Source organism: Montipora capricornis, chromosome 10 (assembly GCF_036669925.1).
Source record: "Montipora capricornis isolate CH-2021 chromosome 10, ASM3666992v2, whole genome shotgun sequence".
NCBI classification, from domain to species: Eukaryota; Metazoa; Cnidaria; class Anthozoa; order Scleractinia; family Acroporidae; genus Montipora; species Montipora capricornis.
In genome coordinates, this window is record NC_090892.1 from 55552534 (window position 1) to 55575208 (window position 22675).

At 38.7% G+C, this 22675-nt stretch overlaps 1 long non-coding RNA gene across 5 annotated transcripts in view; it reads right to left on the minus strand.

The window, feature by feature from the left end:
- LOC138021744 (uncharacterized) overlaps positions 1 to 22675 on the minus strand; it is a 35513-nt gene that overhangs the window by 2560 nt on the left and 10278 nt on the right. For 2 of the 5 annotated variants that reach the window (XR_011126434.1, XR_011126432.1), the window contains exon 2: positions 1020 to 1334. This is a non-coding gene — a long non-coding RNA (uncharacterized lncRNA). The other 3 variants (XR_011126431.1, XR_011126433.1, XR_011126430.1) reach the window with 3 other exon arrangements.

Below are 22675 nucleotides of genomic sequence, written 5' to 3' on the forward strand. Positions count from 1 at the left end.
CGTTTTTCAGTCTCAGAGATGCCAGGTGTTTGTAACGATCTAATTGTTTTTGATGTCATCTCGTAACACTCCTTGAATATTGTATTATATTTGTTCCATTGCGACCAGTAGTACTTTGCCACTTAATTAAACAACTTATTACTGAATATTGGAAGGCGCTTTACTTAGTAGCAACTTGTAAAAACGTGTTGCAAAGAAGTTCACTAAGAAATTCCTATATTGCATGTACATTTAGCGATGTCTACATAAAAACAAAATCTACAGTAAACTTTTTTTATATGCAAATATAGTTATTTTTGGTACCATTATAAAGAGCATGCATGCAGCCCGAATTCGCGTGCATCCGTGCTCACGTTTTACTTTGACTTGCCAAAGTTTTGATTGCGGAAGAACTTGATTTCGGTACTTTACACTCCCAATTTGCTGTATTTTATCCATGTCACTAAAATATATTTCTTACCATTCGATGCCAATTGTAGTCTCCTTCGCAGCCGCTCGGGCCGGAGTCACGCAGCGTTGCGTGACTCCGGCCCGAGCGGCTGCGAAGGAGACTATACCAATTGCCAATTAGAAAGACAAATTGGGCTTTTACTTCGGGTAGAACAGCACAGACGCGTCATCAGAAAGGAATGTAAATGCGAGAAATTTACTCACAAATAATTATTACATCAAGTTGAAATTGAGTTGAACTGTTAAAGTGTGGAAGTTTGGCAGTGTGGAAGTTAACCCTAAACCCTAACCCCTAACCTAAACTTCCACACTTCCGTGGAAGTGTGGGAGTGTGGAAGTTTGGAAGTTAGGGTTAGGGTTAGGGTTAGGGTTAGGGTTTAGGGTTAACTTCCACACGGCCAAACTTCCTCACTTCCACACTTCCATTTGATGTGAACTCGAGGCAATAATTATTTGACGTGAGTAAACTATGATTTCTTGCATTTGAATTCCTTTCTGATAACGCGTTCTGTGCTCTTCTACCCGAAGTAAAAGCCACAAATTGGGACCAAAAAGTCAACTAAACCAACCTCCCTCCACAGCGTTTCCGGCCATATTAAGCATTTTGCGCGGATGTCGGAAAGTCCTTGTTCACTCCGGGTACTGTGTTCTAGAGAAAGATTGGCAGAAGTTTTTACTGATTTGTGTAGTACGGTTTTTGTTTCCTTCGAATCGCGTTAACATTTAATACAGAGGAACTGTGCGTGAGCTTTTGTAATTCGGAAGAACGTTTTTAGACAGAAATTCAGTGAAGCTCGTGGACGTAGACAAAAGCATTGGCGTATAGTAGTGGCTGGTGGTTCGCTCACTGCATCACGGATTTCTCGTGAAATTCGGTCCACACCCTGTAACCAGAACAAGCGACGTTAAAACGTTAGTGCTATGAGTTATAGATTGCCGATAATGGATGCATTTATTTAAATGTACAAAGTTAAGGAAGCCCTGAAAACAACCTCGAGATATTGGTCACAATTAAACGAACAAATAACATAATCAAGTCTCAACATCCATCCTTCCATCCTCTTCTCCTCCCCTTTCAATAACTTTCTCTCAAACAAAGCTTTCTCGTTCAAGTATTGACTATGATACCTCAAGGCAACTAAACTAAGATTGTATGATGTCTGTGCAATTTTGCATATAGTCAGTCGAAAGATTTGGCTCACAAACGGTAGGTGAAAATGGACTAAAAACAAGCGAAGTTTATTTGCACTCAGCTCTTGGGAAAATGCACTCTCAGACTGATATTAGTCGCGTAAACAATTGCAGCATGACAATTATGGTAGTGGAAGCTGTCGGTTTTGTTTTTGACAATAACTTCTGCTTCAAATCTCAGAATTTAAAACAGACTCGTGCAGGAGAAGAAAACGCCTTGCTCGTGCCAGTTAACACTGTACAGAAATGGTTTATCGGCTGGTTTGTTATGGTAAATTGAGCGCTGTAGAGAAGTTTCGAGTGGCGTTAGCCCTTCGCCCTTAGCACTTCGAGCGTTAGTCCTTCAGTTCGTCGGAGCGAATTGCTAACGGCTCGGAACGTCAGCTTTCAAATTTCTCTCTGGTGATAAGTTTGCCATATCAACCCAGTTGACAAACCCATTTCAAGCGCTAGCCCTTCGTCAGAGCGAATGGGTCATTTCGCTCACGAGTCAATACGCTGTGACGCAAAGGACCAACGCTCGAAACGTCAGCTTTCAGACTTCTTTACCATGATATCTACCCACTTGATAAACTCATTTCTGTGTTTCACTCTCCAGCCACAGGCTACGCAGCACACAGTTTTCGTTTAGAAACTGAATCCCCCTTTTTTTCAAGGAAACATGCAGTTAGACAGACCTGAGTGAGGGCTGTAGCCAGAAGAAAACTTAGGACTGAGGCAATGTCCATGGTTAAATTCTCTTCGAAGGCATTTAGGGTGTTTTTGATGCTTGCATTTAAAGGAAGCACTGGGATCCCGCATTATTGAAAAAATAACGAAAAAATGATTGAGGCAATTGCCTCGGATTGGTCCTGTGAGTTGTCACTATCCAATGGATAAGTCGTCAGTAGCGAATCCCGAATTACAATAGGGCCGTTTATATGAGAGAAAATAAGCCGCGGCTTACTCTGGCCGCGGCGTACATAATACGCGAAAGGAACTATTTATACTTGTATAAACTCTCAGGCCAGAATAAGCCGCGGCTTGAGAAAGCCGTGAAGGTAGATTTTGTACCATTTAAACGGGGTGTTAGCGTCTTATGTAAGCCGCGGCTTATTTTCTCTCGTATAAACGGCCCTAAAATCCACTGGATAGTGATTTATCCGGCGGATAGCGCTATTCATCGTTTGAACAACTGGGGCGGGCCTGAGAGATAAGCTATGCGTACTAAACGATGCATGCCATGTTTTTGTCTTCAAAAGGTCTTGCTTCGCCCTCCCGGCCTTCCTAGAACTTTTCAAAGCCAATAACAATTACTTATCGATTCAGATTTATACAAATAAAAGCCTTTGTTAAGTCAGTCTCAGCAAGAATGGGTGTTGCTACATTGTAAAGGCGCTTTAAAGTCCTTTTATAAGGCTACGGTGATGAGAAAGAATCGTGGTTTGGAAAGACTGTGCCTTCTGTTAATTTCCTCAAACTAATGTTAGAAACGTATTACCAGTGAGGGGTGCGTTCCGCTAACAGTCAATAGCATTGGTAAAACCAGCTGCTTAGTACGTAAAGGGTTGGCACTTCGTTGCTGTAAAATTTAGGCAGCTATTTTCATTAAACTCGAAAGGCATACTCCCACAGGATACAACAAACTATGCGTGCACGATTACTCAATTAAAGAATGCAAACTACGCTAATTATCTATTCAATTTGATTAATAAATATGACAAAATATTACACAGCAAGGGTTTTCTCTCAGGCGTGAAACATAACAACACCCGAAATCGACTAAAAATTGGAGAGAGAGAGATTTCTTGTTTTACTGATCTGACAATGTTGTTTGTTCACACAGTAAAGACGTTTGCATCGTAAAGATAGGACGACGTTTTTCATTCAAGGAATCACGTTTTTACGTGTTGTTCGCTCAGATATCTTTGTGAAAACGCGTGCATTGGTTTTATCAACAGCCATCAGATATTTGTCTTGTAGGTCACCGAAAAATGCACTTTGCTGCTCTTTAGGTAAATTCCAAAAAATGTAACGGTTATGACCTCACGCCAACTAACCAAGACTAAAGAAGCAGTCTGGTGGCACTGGTTATTGGGCGTAGCCGAACATGTGCATACGATATCGAGAGATGATAGAAGCAACAAACATAAGTGTCCTTGTTGAGGGACTGAATTTATTCAAGGCGATCACAATCGTTCTCTGTATACGATATACCATATTAATGATATGAGTTCTAATATACTCAAAAAGAGAATCAAGAGAAGGGATAAAATACAGCGTCAAAGCCGTTAAACACTGCTAATCTCGGCTATCGACATCGAAATGTATCCTGAAGTGTATTAAAATGCTATAAGTTTCTCAAGTGAGATTAATAGAGAAGAATATGTGAGGTCGATTATGTAATAAACATTCCCACTACACATTTGCTTTCTTTGAGTCCCTTAAATCTTGTTGGGGAGAATGCTCAGTGTTTGTCTTACTTTTCTGACTTGCTTTAATCGGTACAGTCAGTTGCGCCAACTGCGAAAGTTGAGTGGCATCGCCTCATCAATTATCACCTTGACACATGCAATGAGCTGCTAATCTTCCTCTTGCATGGAGTGAGAACGGAGGATTCAAATCCACAGATTCAAGCCTTGGCCATGAAGATCATGTTCTTTGTATCGCCGGATTAGTCCCCTCCATTGAAGTATCTGGTATGACTTGTCTTGTAGCGGTATCTGCGCCCATCCTCCAGCAATGGTGCCCCACAACCCAAAGCTCTCTCTTCATGAATAGCAAGTAGATCTCTGTTCAACCTGCAGTTCATATGATCGAGTTTCTTCTCAAATAGTTCATTTTCTTCAATGACTTCAAGACTGGGAAAAAAGCGAAACTTGGGATATTTTCTCCGCCTCTTAATCCGGTGTCGATTTCGCTTAGGGCTTTGCATCATGCTTTGATCAATAGCTGCTAGATCATCTTTGAATTCCCAAGCACTTTTCTGGCCGTATTTGAAATCAAAATCGAAAAATTTTGCCAAGCTGAGTTCTTTCATAGTCACAGGCATTTCCTCATGTGAAAGTGAATGTTCTGTCGAGTCCTCGTAATATGTTATTCTTTGTCGCATGTTTAGCTACAATTTTTTTCGTCTTGCCCTTATACACACTCGATGCTTCTAGTTCAAACGTTATTCACCAACTGACGTTTTAAAACAATCCAATAGCTTTTACCGACTTCATCCTAGCTTTTGGGGGCCAATATATTAATTAAAGCAAACGATAGAGACGTTCAGTTATGCATTCCCAAATTGTGCAATATCGAAATGTGGTTAGCTGAGAGCCATTGAAAGAATGCGCCCGAATGCTTGCCAGATAATTCCTTATAAAGAGCTACCTCAAATTCTTCGATCATGAATTGACACTTTGACGAAGTTGTTTTTCTCATGAAAAGCACATTAAGAGTGCCTTTTTGAAACTGAGAAATATTTTTAATGACTGTAAAACGCAGAACTGCTAAGGAGTGGTCAAGAAATCACGTTCCCTCTTACGTAGGCGTTGGATTGAAACGTACAAGAAATCATTTCGGTTTATTACATACTTGTCGCACTTGTATGAAACGTGTACCGAGCATAATTAATTGTTTGTTTCTGGAAGGCAGGAAAATCGCGCTCAAGATAGGTACCTATATTTTCATTATTAGTGTGGGTCATGACTTCTATTCTACTTCTTATTCACAAAGTGCCTTCATCGGATTTTGAGTGACAGCAAAGTTTTGAACTCACACAACTCGATTAAAAGTAATTTCGTGCACATGCTTGGAAATTTGGGTTCAAGTCTGTTCGATCCTGATCGTAACATAGATCTTTCTAGGCGTTACGTTTCTCAATTATTGACAAAACTGCGAATAATCGAACAACCAACACAACTAGATACACAAAACCGTTCCACTTAATTCGTAGAAAGGCTGGTGACTAGGTCGCCTTTAAGGTTACGACATTAAGCGACATATATTTATAAGTATAAAAGAAGCTGCAGGAAACATGGATCATTCTTCCTTCTTGCCGCAAGTATTTCAGCTTTGTCGTCAAGTCGAGCCTTTTGTTCACAAAATCAATTTAACAGTCATGACATTATCTTGTTTCGGAAAGCTTTAAATTTTCTTCGTAGATGTCATTTCTAAACGACCACGTTTTTGAATTACTTTTTCGGATGTCACCTCTTTCCGGTAAATAAAATTCGTTGTCGTAAACGATAATATTTTTCTTTGGCCATCTTAGCTTAATCAAAAATAAGACGAAAACATCGGTGACAAGCATTACAAAAAAGAGCATTGGTTGAAATTTTTTAGATATGCATATGACGTCAGTTGGTATCTGCTTCGACATACATACGAATTCTTCTGAGAATGTATGTCGAAACAAACGGAACTTCAAACAATGCTCTTGTTAAAAGTGTTTGTCACCGCTGTTTGCGTCTTTGTTTTGATTAAGAATTCTCTGTTTTCATAGAGAATGTGAAACTTGAACAGGAGGAAGAAGAAGTAGACGAAGCTCTCTCAAACATGTTCAAGGAAATTTTTTTACTTAACACTGAAAATTTTGGCTCATAATTTAAAGCGATATCGGAACAGCAGTGAAAAGGACAATTAGAAAAGTGGTGATTGGTAACTTTTTTGCATTGCTTTGCTATGTGAAAGCTGTCAGTATCTCCCGGTTTTCAACCACGTGATTTCCGCCTTGACGACGGTTGCTATACGCGAAGGTGGCACCCATCTTGGTGTAAACAAAAAAGGGAGATGAAACTAACAAAATAAAAATGGCATGGTCTTCGCGCGTGTTGCTTGTGAATGACGAGAACGTCAACGTTGCCAGCGTAATGCTGTACAAGAATCAGGACTCCAAGATCCTGCTTATAGGATAGGATTTTCCATTTGGTCTTTTTTTTTTTCAAGTAAGAACCAATTTGAAAGTAATTTAGGTTAACTTTTCAAAGAAAGGTCTGTTCGTTTTCCGGCATTAAATACAATCAAAACTTAAAGCTTATAAATCTGGGCTACATCATCGAGTAAGGCTTAAAAGTGCATAAAGCTTACAACGCGTATTCATGCATATTAACTTAATATGTCAGTAAATAACAAACCACACTTACTAGCAACGAGTAGTAGGGAAATAGCACATTTAAGAACTTGAAACTTCACTTGAAAGAAAACACTGTCAATAAAAGAACTCTTTGAAGGTCGGCATTGAAACATATTTATAATCTACTTTCGAAAAGGCTTTGGGACACCGAGTTTGCTAAGAGCGAGTATGCTGTTTTCACTATGCACAAACAACGTTCTTAATTGACCACTTCCTATGGGGAGTGTTCAGGACCAATGAAACACGACATATGAACAAAACAACAGTCACAGCTGCTGGGAATCCGAACTGGGCTGCGGCAAACCAATTGGCGGCAGGCGATAGGTTGAACTAGGGATGAAATGCAACCAGAGATCAGGACGGAACATTTTGAACCCGGGATATCCTGATCTCTTAGAAACGGTGCCTTAACCGCAAGGCCTCACTGCCTCCTTCAAAGAATCATCCCACCATAAGCTCTTAAAACCCCAATAGAAACTCCCAATCCACCCATTTAGAATTGACTTAATGGGTCAATCTGTTGTATCCTGAAAACCTCAACACTTTCAGAGGGAAGTGTGCCCCGTGTGTGTAGGAGGAGAGGGATGGGATAGTGGGGATCACAGAGCTTGGAAAACGTGGCAAACAAAAGACTAATCGAGGACAACAGTAAAAACTGAACTCATTTTGCAAGCAGAAAGGACAAGAAAGTTTTCAAAAGTATTTTCACGTGTCTATAGCTGCCTAATGTTTATGTTGTCAACTGAAAGGCTTTTAGAATTCATTACGCAATATGCTTCATCGGATAATTTTCGATGATTATTGAACAGCCTCAATGTTTTGACTGGCTGAGTCACGACAAGCCATACCTCGTGGATTGTTTTTCTGTTATTGATATTAATGATCTAATAATAACAACTGAGAAGGGTGGGTTTCTGTAACATGTTGCTGCATGCTTCGATGAATTTTGAAGCACACTGAAGCATTTATGCGGCATTTTGACTTGGTCCTGAAAGCGTCGAAACGTGCACGCATTCTCAGCTTTATCGAATTCGTTCCTTAAAATGGAATAGGATCAATTCAAGAACGCACTTGATATTCAAAATTCAGACCCGGTAATTAAAATAACGAGGAAGAGTCTCGCTGATCAAGAAGGGGACGTTTATTTCATGGCTGAGCCTTAAATCTTGAAAACATCTTTATCATCGATATCAAGTTATTTGTCAGTCTGTCAGGAAGCTCTCCTCTTTTGAAAGTACATTACAATCAAAAGAGAACCATGCTTCAGAACAGGGTACTTCAATTTATCAACGGACTGTTTCATCCATGATAGAACATTACAGCCTTGTGATTTATTTGCTGGTTTTAGGCAATCACTACCCGATTTCTCTCGGACTCAATTAATTAAACCAGTGCTTTCAAATGCACTTTGTAATTGACATGAACAAAATATTTCGGACCGAGTTGCACGCAAGCCTTAAAACGTGATTATTGATGATACACTAATATTCAGGGAATTAAATCGGGTGTATGTATTAAGATTTTACAGGAAGGTGGGGCAACTTGTGTAAACTGGAGCGTGTTCCATGTGAAGGTAGCAAAATTCTCCAACCTTCACGACGACGTAACTGCTACAATCTGCTTATTGACTTGGATGAAAAAAAATAATAAATAAAAGAAAGGAAAAGGAAAGACTTTTCTAAAAAAGGTAGTCACCTAAGAGGAGGGCAAATATCTCACAATATTAAAGCGAGTAATTTTGAGGGTAATCTCAACATAGTGCTAACATATTAAAAACACTTAATATGCAAAGAAGCAGAAAATCTACTTGAAAAACGTGAACTACTCCGACCGAAAGCCACGAGAAAGTGTGAGCGCCGATTTTAATTAAGAAACGGAACACAGATCCCGAATAATTAAACAAATTTTGACTTTAATAACTATCACGAACAGGGCGCGGTTTATAATACTGATGCCCCAAAATAATTTCCGTCAACATGGTAGTAGAGGTTGTCAGTGATTTTCCCTTTAGCGGCAGATAGACCTTGGAAGAGGATTGTGGGATATATTGTCAAAAAATCGCGAAAGACCTCAAATATCACTCCATATACAAAAAATTAAGTTATTTCGATTCACGAGTAATGGAGTCAGCAGAAAATCGGAACGGTACGCTAAAGGAGACGAAAAGTGCCTTAGATAAATGTTTAGAAGTGCAAAAGTGGTGGTAGAATATGAGTAACTGTGTTTTTCTTTTTTCGTTTTTTGTCGATGTTTTATAAGGTGGAGTATGACGAGGGCTTTGAGCACCCACCAAGAAATCAAATAAGTGCCACTTAAAACTTCCACCCCTTCCCCGCCTTTTCTTTGCCTTTGTTTCTCTTTGCCTTTGTTTCGCTATCACGGAGTTCTCCAATCCAACAGCATCACGGAAAGGAATAAAGTAACATGTATCGCCATGCATATCCTCTTAAATGACAAGAGCAACGCTAATTGGCATTGCTGGTTTTGAAAATTGGCTGCAAACTGAAAGCAACAACATCATGCTATCCGGCATTTCCGCCTTTGTAGCATGATTCTCGCAATTCAATGAAAACAAGGCTTCTTATATTCGGCAAAAGCAGAATTCAGATGCATACGTAAACTGTGCACACGAGTTATTGAACTGCCGAGTTTCTCAAACGACGTCAGTTTGTTGAAGTGGAACTAAAGATACATGAAATGGCCTACGTTATACGCAAACTTTTACAAGCTAAACAATTAAATAAGTATTACCAAATCCCATAACCAAAACGTTGCAGTCAAAATACTCACACTTCCTGCCGGTCGGCAACCCGAACATTTTCTTAGCCGATATAATAGGTCAAGATGAATTTCATATCACTGTACAATAGCTTTTGTTGATGCCAAAGCTAAGAACATGAACTTGTATTGCGTTGAGAAGAAGTCGGGTTCTTGTTGCCGTCGGAAAGATTCAATCGACCAACACCGTGCTTTAAGCACGATTCAATGTTGAGATTTTAACAAAACGGAAATATTGTACATGATGAGAAAAAACGTTACTGAAAACCACAACCTAGAAAATTCCTGCTGAGAGACCACTGCGGAAAGATGGCCATTTTTGCATTCGGTCTGATTTCTAGCTAATGCTCTACTTTATGCCTCATTCCAAAACTTAATCAACAGTGTCACACTCGGTCACCCCACCAAATCATTTAAAATCTCTCCAAGAACCTAAAATGGTGCAAAGTCGTTCATGATGCTGACTAAGCTTCCGTTGTTTGTCGGGCACCGAAGGCGAACAATAAACGGCAAGCGGTCGCGCGTTTTCAAAAAAGTAAAAGTTTCTCTCCTGTTTTTTTCTTTTCCCCGATCAATAGCTAATGATCTTTGAAAAACGACAAATAATAACCGAAAAAATACAATAACCTAAAAGAGTTTCTAGCAAAGAGCTGCCCCCGAAAAGTACATCCCTCCTTATTAATGAGGCATGAAGCAAACAACGCCCAGAATATTGGCTTATATAGCAAAATTTCATATTGCTTTCTCATTCTTCTCTTAAGTTTTAGTTGCACAATGTAGATACAACAATACCTTTGAATTCCCTTCATGCCTGCGGCATGCAAGCTTTTGTCGATAACTGCGATAACTTGATGTTTTCAGTGGAATGTGGGGGTGGCAGAGAAACCAGATATTAACATGAATAATGCACAACAACGTATTTCCGCGTTCAACCATAACTTTATTCTGACTGGCCACATTTTTCGTTGCCTTTAGTTGCACAATGTAGATACAACAATAACTTTGAATTCCCTTCACATAGAAAATAATTCATGAATATTACGTAACAACGTTCTTCCTAGTTCAGAACCAAGAGTTTTATTCCGACTAGACTGCCAACATTAATTCGTTCCTCAGAGTTCACAAAGTAGATACGACCATGACTTTGAATTCACTTCACACTTAAAATAATACAGCTCATACACTGTAGATTTAACAACTGGGTTAAATACACCTGGTGGTGTATCGATATTAAGTGCTTCGAAGTGATATAAGCGGCTCAATCAAGTGAACTTGATACAAATACAAGAACTCTTTCGCTTGTACTTTCCAGTTCCGTCTCGATCTTGTAAAATTTCAAGTAGTGACTATGGCAACGAGCTCTTGCCTTGTCACCTTCTGGAACCGCTCTGACGATAACTCAGCACTTGCGGCTTCCTGCGTTCTCGGCGGTAAGCGCGAATGGAACGCTTTGGAATCCGTTGATTGCTATGTAGCAGCGCTTCGAGACCGGCCGTGACATCCTCGTGTCGATCAGTCCTTTCCTCTCAAATTTCTCGAACGCTTTTTGTAGCGGAATCGCCGACCATCCTCCCACGTCTCCCTCGAAGTCGGCCCACAACCTAAGGCTCTCTCTTCATGAACAGCGGCTAAATCTTTGTCCAGCTTAAACTTCACGTGTACGTGGTCAAGTTGTGTCTCAAACAGTTCGTTCTCTTGAATAACTTCCAGACTAGGAACAAAGCGAAACTTGGGGTATTTTTTCTTTTTCTTAAACCGGCGGCGATCTCGTTTCGGTCTTTGCATAATGCTTCGATCTATGGCTGCCAGATCTTGGTGGACGACTGAAGCAGTTTTGTGACTCGGGCCGTATTTGAAATCAAAATCGTAGCATTTCGCGACGCTGAGTTCATTCATAGTTCGTGGCTCTTCCTCTTGTAGACTAAAAATTGATGGCGAGTGCTCATGAATTGCTATTCTCTGACGCATTTTTAAAAGTGGCTTTTCTTCTGTCTGAGAACAAGCTCCTTCTTGTTCAAACTCTCTTTGTCAACTGATGCAAGTCAATGATCCGATTGCTTTTGTTACGAACAGAAGCCCAGTATCAGAGGCATCATGGGTTATTTTAAGTAGATGACAGCGAGGTTCAGTTATGCGCGGCAATATAGCACGTGGTTTGAGCGTCGCGAAAACAATGCGTAAATTATTTTCCGCCCCAAGCTAAGAAAGCACGGAAGCTTACAAACCATGCCGTTTCTCATATATGGATAAATGATATTTTCATCAAATGCTGGTTAAATGGAATTGTTTAAGAGTACGGTTCTCGTCAAAGAAATCTTAGAATGGTAAACAAAGTGACAAATTCTAGAATTGACGTTAGTTTCGATCATGATGCATGTCTTTGATTGTTTAGAGTACAATGAGAGTACACTGTGCGAAAGAAATCACTAATGACTTTTATTACGTAGTTAATACATTGGCATCAAGTTGAAGTGTTTTGTTATTATGAAAAATAAGGGAAATCGGCTATCCATTTGAAATCTATTCGAAATTGAAATTTAAAGTTTTCCTTAGGGCATCCGTGACATGCAAATAAACTGTACCGAATTAGCTTGAATTTCAACTATTATATTTTTCCCCTTTGATCTGAGATTCATTTACAATGCAAATCAGCGGAATGCGAAAGAGCTTTTTGCGCACAACATCAACGGAAACAAGATTTTAAAAGCGCCAAAGAAATATCGCATTTTTCATCGTAGTAGTGTTTCGGTTTACAAGACGGTTTCTCTGCGGAAATATTGTGACGTTGCATCAACTATCGCTTACAATATGTTTCTTTTTTGTTGTTCTTTTGTTACCGCAAATTTAACACCTATGAAGAACCCGAAAAGCCAGCAACGTGAGAGGAAAAAATAAAAAAAGGAAGGAGGCCATAGAAACAGTACTGAACAACCATGGCGTGGAAGCGAACCAGTTTTTGACTGAGTATAAAATGAAATAAGAAATGCCTACAAAGGAACTTCTTGGAAATTGTCAGTACCGTAGGGTAAACGCTCGGCTTTCCTAAGGCGGAAATTAAAAAATTGAAGTGGGCTAGATCTGAAATAGAACTTTCTCTTTGTCATTTTGTTTTATTGCTTCGGTACAGCAGTTCTTCAAACAGCCTATTTTTGGTTCTGCGATACAGTTGGATCGGTTACATAAATCTGCATTATTAGTCCTGATCAGAAAAGAAAATCAGGCTATCTTCAGGAAAAAGAACAAATGGTGTCATTGCTTAAAATAATTTTCTTTAGAAAATTTCTAAAGAATTCCAAAGTTCACTCGCAACAACCGAGAATGTCCTGTCACTACAAGTAACCGAATTTTCGATCGTGGTATAAATTAAATTCCTTATTATTTTTGGAAAGCTTAAAAAGTGGTTTGATTCGCGTCGATGTAAAAGGCCATGATCGTTGCTGGAAAATAAGCAAGGGCTTTTGCCTTGAATGCACATCGGCAAAGAGCTGTGGCTTACGTAATACCTTGAAGAGGAGAATTAGAAAAACAAACAGTGTTTTCACTCTTATGACGTCTGTATATGAGTGGCTACTTGCAGTGAAAGTCCTTTGAGACTGAGTCTTTTCGAATTCAAGAAACAGCGTGGACTTGAAACGCATGTGCGATAGAAAAATCCTTCTAAAAGCAGGAAAATATTATTTTGTAATCATGAATACATATTTTTTAAGTCATGTTTTCAATAATGTCTGAGTTTATCAGCGATAAAGGGAAAAAGGCTTTCAAAAGAACTGTATCAGTTGATGAGATACCCAAGATTCTTAGACTCAGTATACTATTAACTGAATAATCTTGTGTTGCCGAGTGGTTCAAAAGGTCCTTGACTTGGCCGTGAGATATTGTAAATGTTTTGACGGGAGCATTCTGAGGAGATATCTGCGCATCTTTTCTCGCTTCTGTTTAATATTTTGTTATAATATCTCAGTGTTGTTGCTACGTGAATATAACATCATTCTTGTCCTTGTTCGTTACCAAACTACGATTTCCAGTGTTGACGCTGGAATCTAAACCTATGTTGAGGCCAAAATTTAAAAAAAAATTGATAACAATTTTTATTATAATAAGATGGGCCAAGTTTCCAGAAATACTGTGAAAGTTGTTTAGAGTAAGAAATTCCAATAAAATTATTTCTATAACATAAGACAAGGTTAAGAGTGGTTCTAGAAGGCCAAAGGAGGAATTTTTTAAGGTAAAAAAAAAATTTAAATTTGAAAGACATTTTTTGTGTATTTTTTTAAAGCTGGCGTGTCCTCAAACATCATTACCATAAGACCACACGGTTTAATTAAATTCCTCACCTGCGAAGGCTTCAAAGTCTAACTGTATGAACTGATTGTCATGCAAAAAGATACAGTCTAGTCTAGACTTGTTTTCGCCTGTCAGTGTTGGCCGAGCCGAGGTTGTGTCTGTTTGACAAAGAGGAGTTACTTTGAATCACAATTTTAGTTTTCTTACCATGAATTTCGCCTAAAATTTATACATTTCATCAACTATTTGTATAGTTCACTTCACCGGAAATCATCACGCTATCGCTTCTTAATTTTAAAGCTTGCTCCCTTAAAAAATAACTCATGATGCACGGTGCCCAGTGAGTTTGGATACGTGTGAAAGAGCCATTGCAACATTGAAGCGAGTTTCTATTAAAAGACAGTACTTCAATAATAATAATAATATTATTATAATAATAATAATAATAATAATAATAATAATTATTATTATTATTATTATTATTACTGCTATGATGATCACGATGGAGTGATGGCGATGACCGGAATTAATTAAAATTTCCTTCGGATGCGGATTCTTCTCATGCTTGTGGTGACCGGTTCTATTTTAAACCACGAGAAGCGGCACTAGAATATTTCCTTTTTGTAGCGGTTGTTGTGATCCAAGTGTCCTCTCGAAAGAGAACAGTTCAGGAAACCAGGAATAGTACTTTCTTACATCCTAGGAGAACTTAAGGTCATCCTAAGGTTATTGAGAGGGTTTAGAATAGTTCAGTACTTAAAATAATTAAAGCTCTCACATCTTGGGACCAAAAAAGCAACGCCGTGGGGGTATTAATTAATTGGATCGGAACAAAGCGCCTAGATTGATGACAATCTGGTGATTAATCGGGGTGAAGAAAGCAGAAACTGAAATACTTCTCGTATTATGTTTCTCCATAACTGCCAGGTTGCTATGGTTTCTCTCAAGGAACATATCAATATTAGTACAAGAAACTTCAATAATATGTTGAATTGATTTAGGTTGATCTAGGTTGAGTTGATTTAGGCTGAATTGTTGGTGAATTGCAAAATGTCAGAGGTTACAAATCTACAAATCGAGGGACTATCTTAACAAATATACAACAGTTAACATAAACGGTTAGAGCTATTAATACTCATACTGAGGGGTAGCTAAATATGCCTAAAATAAACCTTGACAATATCAACAAAGTAAAAGAGTTAAGGAAAATTGATATCCCTCTGCAGTACTGTACAGTATGGTTTTAAGCCAACTAGATGTCATGGAACTAATAGCTACCAAAGAAAGCAGGGGGTATTTGCTACAATTGTAGCTTTAAAGCGTAATTCTATCAACCATTTCAAATGTGCGTGTACATAAAGCCTTTTTTTTCACAATTAACAGAAGGATTATTTTTAGGAAAAGCAATTCTCATGTTACCACAATAACAAAGATAAACAATGATCCATGTTACAAACACTTTCGCCACTTAGTTACACAACTTTTACACTAAGGAAAAAGTTTCCGGATTCGTAAATCTTTCCGGATTCATCAACTTGAGGATTCGTAAATGGTTACATTAGTGGTTCACACTAAACTCGATAAATCCGGTGAGGCCTCAGGTCGTCGCACAGGTTTAATTAAGAAAGTGCTCTTGGATAGTCGAAAATGTTCTTTCCATTCGCTGTCTACTGTCTCATTGTTCATTTAGTTATTCCACCAAACACTCAATCTTCCTAGTCTTCCCCGAAATCGTCTCCGTCGTCTGTTCGGCCATCTCCGCCGGTCTCATGAAACAATTATGTGCGTCGTGTAAAAAGTGACTGCTTTTAACTGCCTTCGTTTCCTTAGAAACACAGAAGCCACCATGACGAAAGTAAATGACCTGTGCCTGTAGTAAAATAAGACAATTGGAACGAACCACCAACGACTTTGCAACTAACTAGTACTCGAGCGCCATCTTGTGAAAACGCAATCCGCAAGGATTGCCGGCGGACTTAGACTATCTGGATTTGTGGGATAAACCGCGCCGTTAAACTAACGAAAACTTTCGGATTCAAAAGGTTCGGATACAAATCAAAAGCTTCCACTTTAGATTCCGGATTCAGAAACTCCCCGGGGATTTGAAACAAATTTGGGAAATTTTCATACCGGATTAATGTTTTGTGCATAAATACTACAATGAATCCGGTACTAAAACCGTCGTTCCGGATTCTTAACAAATCCGGAAACTTTTGCTCTAGTGTAAACGTAGTCTCAGTCAAGGGCGAGGAGAAGAGAGCCAGAAAGAAAAAAATGGCCGCGCGAAATAGAATTGAGTGAATTAAAATAAAACTGAATGCAATACTGATACCAGAAATAGAAAGACCACTTTTACTTAAGTAACCCGGCAAAGTTTCAGCATATTAGGTGTTATATCAGCCGAGGAAATGTAAGCTGACATTTGATAAATTTACAGACGTTTGTACGACTGGGATTATACGACGTACGCCAATCATACAATCGTCTGTAAATGTTACATCTTTCAACTTACATTTTCTCAGCTGATATTACACTTGATAGGCTGAAACTTTGCAGAGTTACTAAATTAAAAATGTTCTTTCTATTTCTGATATCAGTTTAATTTTAACTGATTTGAATTTTTGACCGCCATTTTGGGGAATGGTGTATTTGCTTCTTTCTCGCGCTCGACAAACTAATTAAGGACGTTCGCGAAAAAATTTTTCAACATTGATTTTTTTCTGAAACTTTTACCACTGTAAGATGATGAGTTAGTTATGTCAGAAATGTAAAAAAAATGGGGGGTCACCAACTTCGTTTTGGAGAGAACATGCCCGGAAAAACACTTAAAATGTGACAAAATCGGGCTTCGTTAGCGAATAAGGCCAGTGTCTGTAAACCCAAATATATTGCAATTAAATCTTTGAAGTGAAATCTTCTCTGCCAAATATTGTTTAAGTGGACTTATTAAGTGAATTTAGTCAACTGGTGAGGTTCCTTAAAGATCAAGTTCGCGTTTAGCGACCACAGTTTCACGCGCCTTGCAGCCGCAAGATGGCAGGATTGGATGTCCCGTGAGCAGAAATCTTGAAATTTTTTTAACTTCCCACATTGATTTTTTGTTCATTTTTGGACAACGTGGAGATAATTGTAAATACAATCCGTTTCTGGAGAGAAAAATAGGGGTCACCGAACGTCCAAGACCGTTAAATCAAGGCAAAGCTATAGCAATAGCCTTTTGCCTTATCATTTCTTATTTTAGTACTTAGCGCGCGCGCTCGTGTATGACGTGGCGTGTGCATTTGCGTGCGCAGTAAGGATGCGCAGAAACAATTGGCGCGAACGTCCTTAAGGGGAATCAGAGGGACTGCTTGTAGTCTTCTCAAATAACTAGCTACCCTTTTGCTTCATTGAAATCAAAGCCCAAGACGTAGAGTATGGAGAATTGTTTTTAGATCCTTTTTCTAATAACAGCGCTTGCCGATAGATTCAAGGAACGTTCGGGTAAAATCCGACTGAAGGAATCGAATAAGCCAACGTCTTCGGGTTCATGGGTGAGTTGCTCTAACAACTAAGTATTTCTTCAGAGACATTCTACAAATATAACCCAGTATAAAAAATATACTAGTTAATTCGATTCCACTGAAAGAGTTGAAGTTAATCTTTCCCAGGTCTTTCAGCTCGTATCGTACAGGTGTTCTTGGTTTCAAATTCCGGCTGGACCAACAAAAAAAAAAAAAAAAAACAGCAATAACTGAAAACAAGAATTGTTTGAATTTCTGGTTTTCCTGAATATGGATTTAAAGCACTTTGACAGGGATTCAAGTCCCAGGCCTAGTGGCCTACCGGGGTGCTTTTGAAAATTTTGGAGAACGCACTGCTGTCCCCTGGAGTGACAGCAGGAGCTCATCAAGGAGCCTCCTTGATGAGCTCCTGCTGTCACTCATGTGATTGAGTGAGCCCTCTATCTCCCTTACTTGGCCTTGAAGTCAACCCTTTCTTGAGTGACTTAATTAATAGAATTCCCATGCGACATTCGAATTGAGCACGTCCATGCACTGTAAATCCCCATTGGAAGATTCAGCACAAGCCAATCAAAACAAAGCTATCTCAGCCTCAAGGGGAATATGACACTTTTCGCCGGAAAAACCTGTTCCTAAAATTAAATTTACTTGAGAAAGGGTTGACTCAAGAAATTTGTGGACTGTCCCGAGACTTAACGGGTCATTTTCTGGTGTCACAATCCCTTTTCTATCTAAAGAACAGAGAGGATTTAAGTCGCCAAACTTCACAGTCCTTTTTCTTTTTGTTACCTTACAAACATGTTAAAAGATCGGCTTTCCAAAACACGTGGCTGGTAGTTTCACAAATGGCTTTCCGCGCCCGAAAAGTTTTCGGGACTTTGGAGAAACGGACCACTGGTGACAGACAAAATGATCACCCAACGCTCCTCTTTAGGGAACGCTTAACTGCCAGTGACACTGAAGGCGCTGTAACAGTTACAATGTGAAATGTTTGGTGCAACTTGTCTCGCAATGTTTTGGCGACACTGCGGCGGGACAAGTTGCACGAAACATTTCACAGTGTAACATACCCTGCAACGACCAAAATCGTTGCAAGACTGGTTGCACGAAAAGTAAAACCTAACTCTACTTTCGTCAACTGTTCTTGCAACTTAATTGTCTCGCAACGATTTTGGCCGTTGCAGGGTATGCTACACTATGAAATGTCCCGCCACAATGTCGCCAAAACATTGCTAGACCAAATTGCACGAAACATTTCACAGTGTAACAGCGCCTTGAGTGTCATGCATGGGTGAAAACACCTGAAATAATTGGGTGTTATTAATTTATTCAACAACCCTTTGTTTGTCCAAGTTTCTCTTTTACTGTTCCAGACTTTTCTAGGCGCAATGGGGAGTGCATTTTTTCACCAATAGTTATCGGACCTCCTTTAGGCTGGACCATAATTTGTAGAGTAATACGTTTTGCCAATAGGTTATAGCTAGTTTTTGAGTATTTAGACTGAATTAACATCAAAAAGGCGATGAAATCTTACCTTGATCGTTCCTTTTTCGATTTCAAAAGACCGCTTTTCGAAATGTTTTTTTTTTAAAGACGGATGTATTCTCACAATCCTGCGCACGAAACCGTTGGGTTCTTTAGAAAAAAAAACTTATGATCTGGTAGAAAAAGACACAGAACCCGTTCATTCTACAACAATTTAAACAAAGAAAGAAACACAGCCGGTGAAAAAAATAACTTTTAAGTTAATTTGATTTTAAAAAAATATTTATCCAGAAGTCCTGTCCAGAAGTTATTCTAAACATTGCTGAATATTCTTTATCCAGAAATCCAGACGTCCTGTCCAGAAGTTATTCGGATTTTTGTTCCTTTTAACTTAATTCTTTTCTTTTCTTTTTTACATGATGGGCCTCATCCCATTTGAACCAGGATTATTCTTAGAGTCAATTGATAATCAAGCTGCGCATGCCACCATTTCTCTTATTCGAACAAAAAGATTTTTAGAAACACTGTTAACGCCCAATACAAATATTCCAGAGAACATGTCCTCAGACATAGAAAGTAATACCCTCACATATTGCCACCAGTTTCAGGCACGTTTTAGGCAAAGACTGATGTTTTCAGGGTACGTGAAGTACTAAGGCAAAAGCAAACAAAAGCTCAGCTGGGATGTGGTCATACGTTTGCATCAGGAATGGTCGTCTTCGTTCAATTTCGAGGTTTGTTTTCCCCTGTGTCCGGTTTATATAAATTCGAATTCCAAACTAGTAACGGGAAACTTAATCCTAAAGAGGTTTAAATGTAACCATTTTTCTGCCCGGATTCTCTTTGGTATTTAGTGTTTGCTTTTTTCTATCCATTCTATTGATGATGTTCTCTTTTTCTCGAAGCCCTCGGAGACCATAACTTGTTTCCAAAATCTTGCACGAGGAACTTATTCTGTAGTCTAAAATAAGACATAAGTTTATCATTGTTTTTGCAACAACACCCCAAATTGTTAGCTGTATTGTTTTGATCTCTGCCAGTCACGCATTTGTGAAAGCTAATTACAAATTTAAAATAACATCTCATTCGTAGAATATCTTGTTTTTCATTTGTTTTTATTCTAAATTTCGGGTGCACAATTGTCAAGATATGATGATAGATGGCGGAGGAGTGCACTGTGTTTTAGTCGGAGAAAAGGCAAGATAAAGCTAATCGAATAGCTTGCAAACAGACTGTGTTTTCGCGGATGTTTGCATCGATTTGCTTCTAGTTCAAACGTTATTCACCAACTGACTTTTTAAAACAATCTAATAGCTTTTACCGACTTCAGCTAGCTTTTGGGGGCCAGTATATTAATTAAAGCAAACGATAGAGACGTTCTGTTATGCATTCCTAAATTGTGCAATATCGAAATGTGGTTAGCTGAGAGCCATTGAAAGAATGTGCCCGAATGCTTGCCAGATAATTCCTTATGAAGAGCTACCTCCAATTCTTCGATCATGAATTGACACTTTGACGAAGTTGTTTTTCTTATGAATCAAGAGTTTCTTTTTGAAACTGAGAAATATTTTTAATGTCTGTAAAACGCAGAACTGCTAAGGAGTGGTCAAGAAATCACGTTCCCTTTTACGTAGGCGCTGGATTGTAAACGTACAAGAAATGATTTCGGTTTAGTACGCACTTGTTGCACTTGTATGAAACGTTTACCGAGCATAATTAATTGTTTGTTTCTGGAAGGCAGGAAAATCGCGCTCAAGATAGGTACCTATATTTTCATTATTAGTGTGCTGGGTCATGACTTCCATTCTACTTCTTATTCACAACGTGCCTTCTTCAAATTCTGAGTGACAGCAGAGTTTTGAACTCACACAACTGGATGAAAAGTAATTTCGTGGAAATGCTTGGAAATCTAGGTTCAAGGCAGTTCGATCCTGATCGTAACATAGATCTTTCTAGGCGTTAAGTTTCTCAATTATTAACAAAACTGCGAATAATCGAACAACCCACACAACTAGATACACAAAACCGGTCCACTTAATTCGTAGAAAGGCTGCTGACTAAGTCGCCTTTAGAGTAATTCAGCTTTGTCGTTAAGTCGAGCCTTTTGTCCACAAAATCAATTTAACACTCATGAATTTATCTTGTTATGGAAAGCTTAAAGACCTTAAAATGTTATTCGCAGATATCGTTTCTAAACGACCACGTTTTTGAATTACTTTATATCGGATGTCACCTCTTTCGTGTAAAGCATAGTTCGTTGTCGTAAACGATACTCTTCTTCTTTGGCCATCTTAGCTTAATCAAAAATAAGACGCAAACATCGGTGACAAACATTACAAACAAGCGCGTTGGTTGAAATTTTCTACTTGACGTCAGTTGGAATATTATTCGACATACCTATGCATGCTTCTGAGAATCTATGTCGAAACAAACGGAACTTCAAACAATGCTCTTGTTAAAAATGTTTGTCACCGCTGTTTGCGTCTTTGTTTTGATTAAGAATTCTCTGTTTCCAAAGAGAGCGTGAAACTTGAACAGGAGGACGAATAAGTAGACGAAGCTCTCTCAAACATGTTCAAGGAAATTTTTACTTAACACTGAAAATATTGGCTCATAAAGCGATATCGGAACAGCAGTGAAAAGGACAATTAGAAAAGTGGTGATTGGTAACTTTTTTACATTGCTTTGCTATATGAAAGCTGTCAGTGTCTCCTGGTTTTCAACCACGTGATCTCTGCCTTGACGACAGTTGCTATACGCGAAGGTGGTGCTCATCTAGGTGTAAACAAAGAGGGAGATGAAATCTAACAAAATAATCAAAGTGCCACTGTCGTTACTCGTGGATATGAAAGTTACCGCGATTGTTTAAAATTGGCAGGCTGAAGTTTTCTTTATGCATTAGCATTGACAGTTGGATAATTGTGTAACAGCACGGTGGGCTCTCATATGCAACTAGATACCCAAAATAATGCATGTATGTGAGGTAATCCCCTTTGCTGGAATTCAACCCTGTGAAATAAGTATACCATTTCTCCAATAGGCATAAGATTACTCGTTAACAAATCCTATATAAAGAGCTGTACCATGTGTTCAAAGTTCGTTGCACAGATGACAGGGTAATTTTGAATAAGGTCTGGTTTTTGTTGCCAGGTCATATTGTTAATGTCATCAGGTTTAGCAAGTAGAGCAGATCCATTCAGTCATATTAACACTTTTTGTGCCAGTTATACATTCCTCCAACAAACCTTGCTAATTATCACTATATTTGATACTGTTACACCGTCTTAGAAACAGATGATCTGAACCATAACTGATCACAGCAAATGCACATAATTATATTCAGGGCCATGTGTTATCACGAAAAAGACTGAATCACTTTTGACATGGAATGTCTAATAGAGTCTTGACCTTGACAAATTTCAGTTTGGATTAGCCTTAAGCTCTGCATAGCTTTCCTTACATGGTTTTATGCTTTTCTGTGTAGGTCTCTGATATGTTCTGGATTGCTTTTCTTTTCCTATTCCCTTGCTGCTTTAATATTTTCAGCTCTGTTTTGGCGTTTTGCATTGCTTTTCTTTTTCCTGAACTCTTCAAGTGATTTTGTCTCTTTCGCTTGATAGATTCTCTCATATAAGCTCTTTTTGCCACTGCTTTGTAGAAATTATTACTGACACACATCATTTTTGGCTATAGTTAATTAATCGATTATTACCAGGCTCTGAATAATATTATTGTTGACATTGGTAACACCGCTGATTTCATAACCTGAAATACTGTCATTATAATAATCTATCTGAAGTGCTGAAACATAGTGTCTTCCATCTAGATGTCCAGTGTTCACAGTAGTTCCCGCTTATAGGACTGATAACAGTTACTGGTGCCC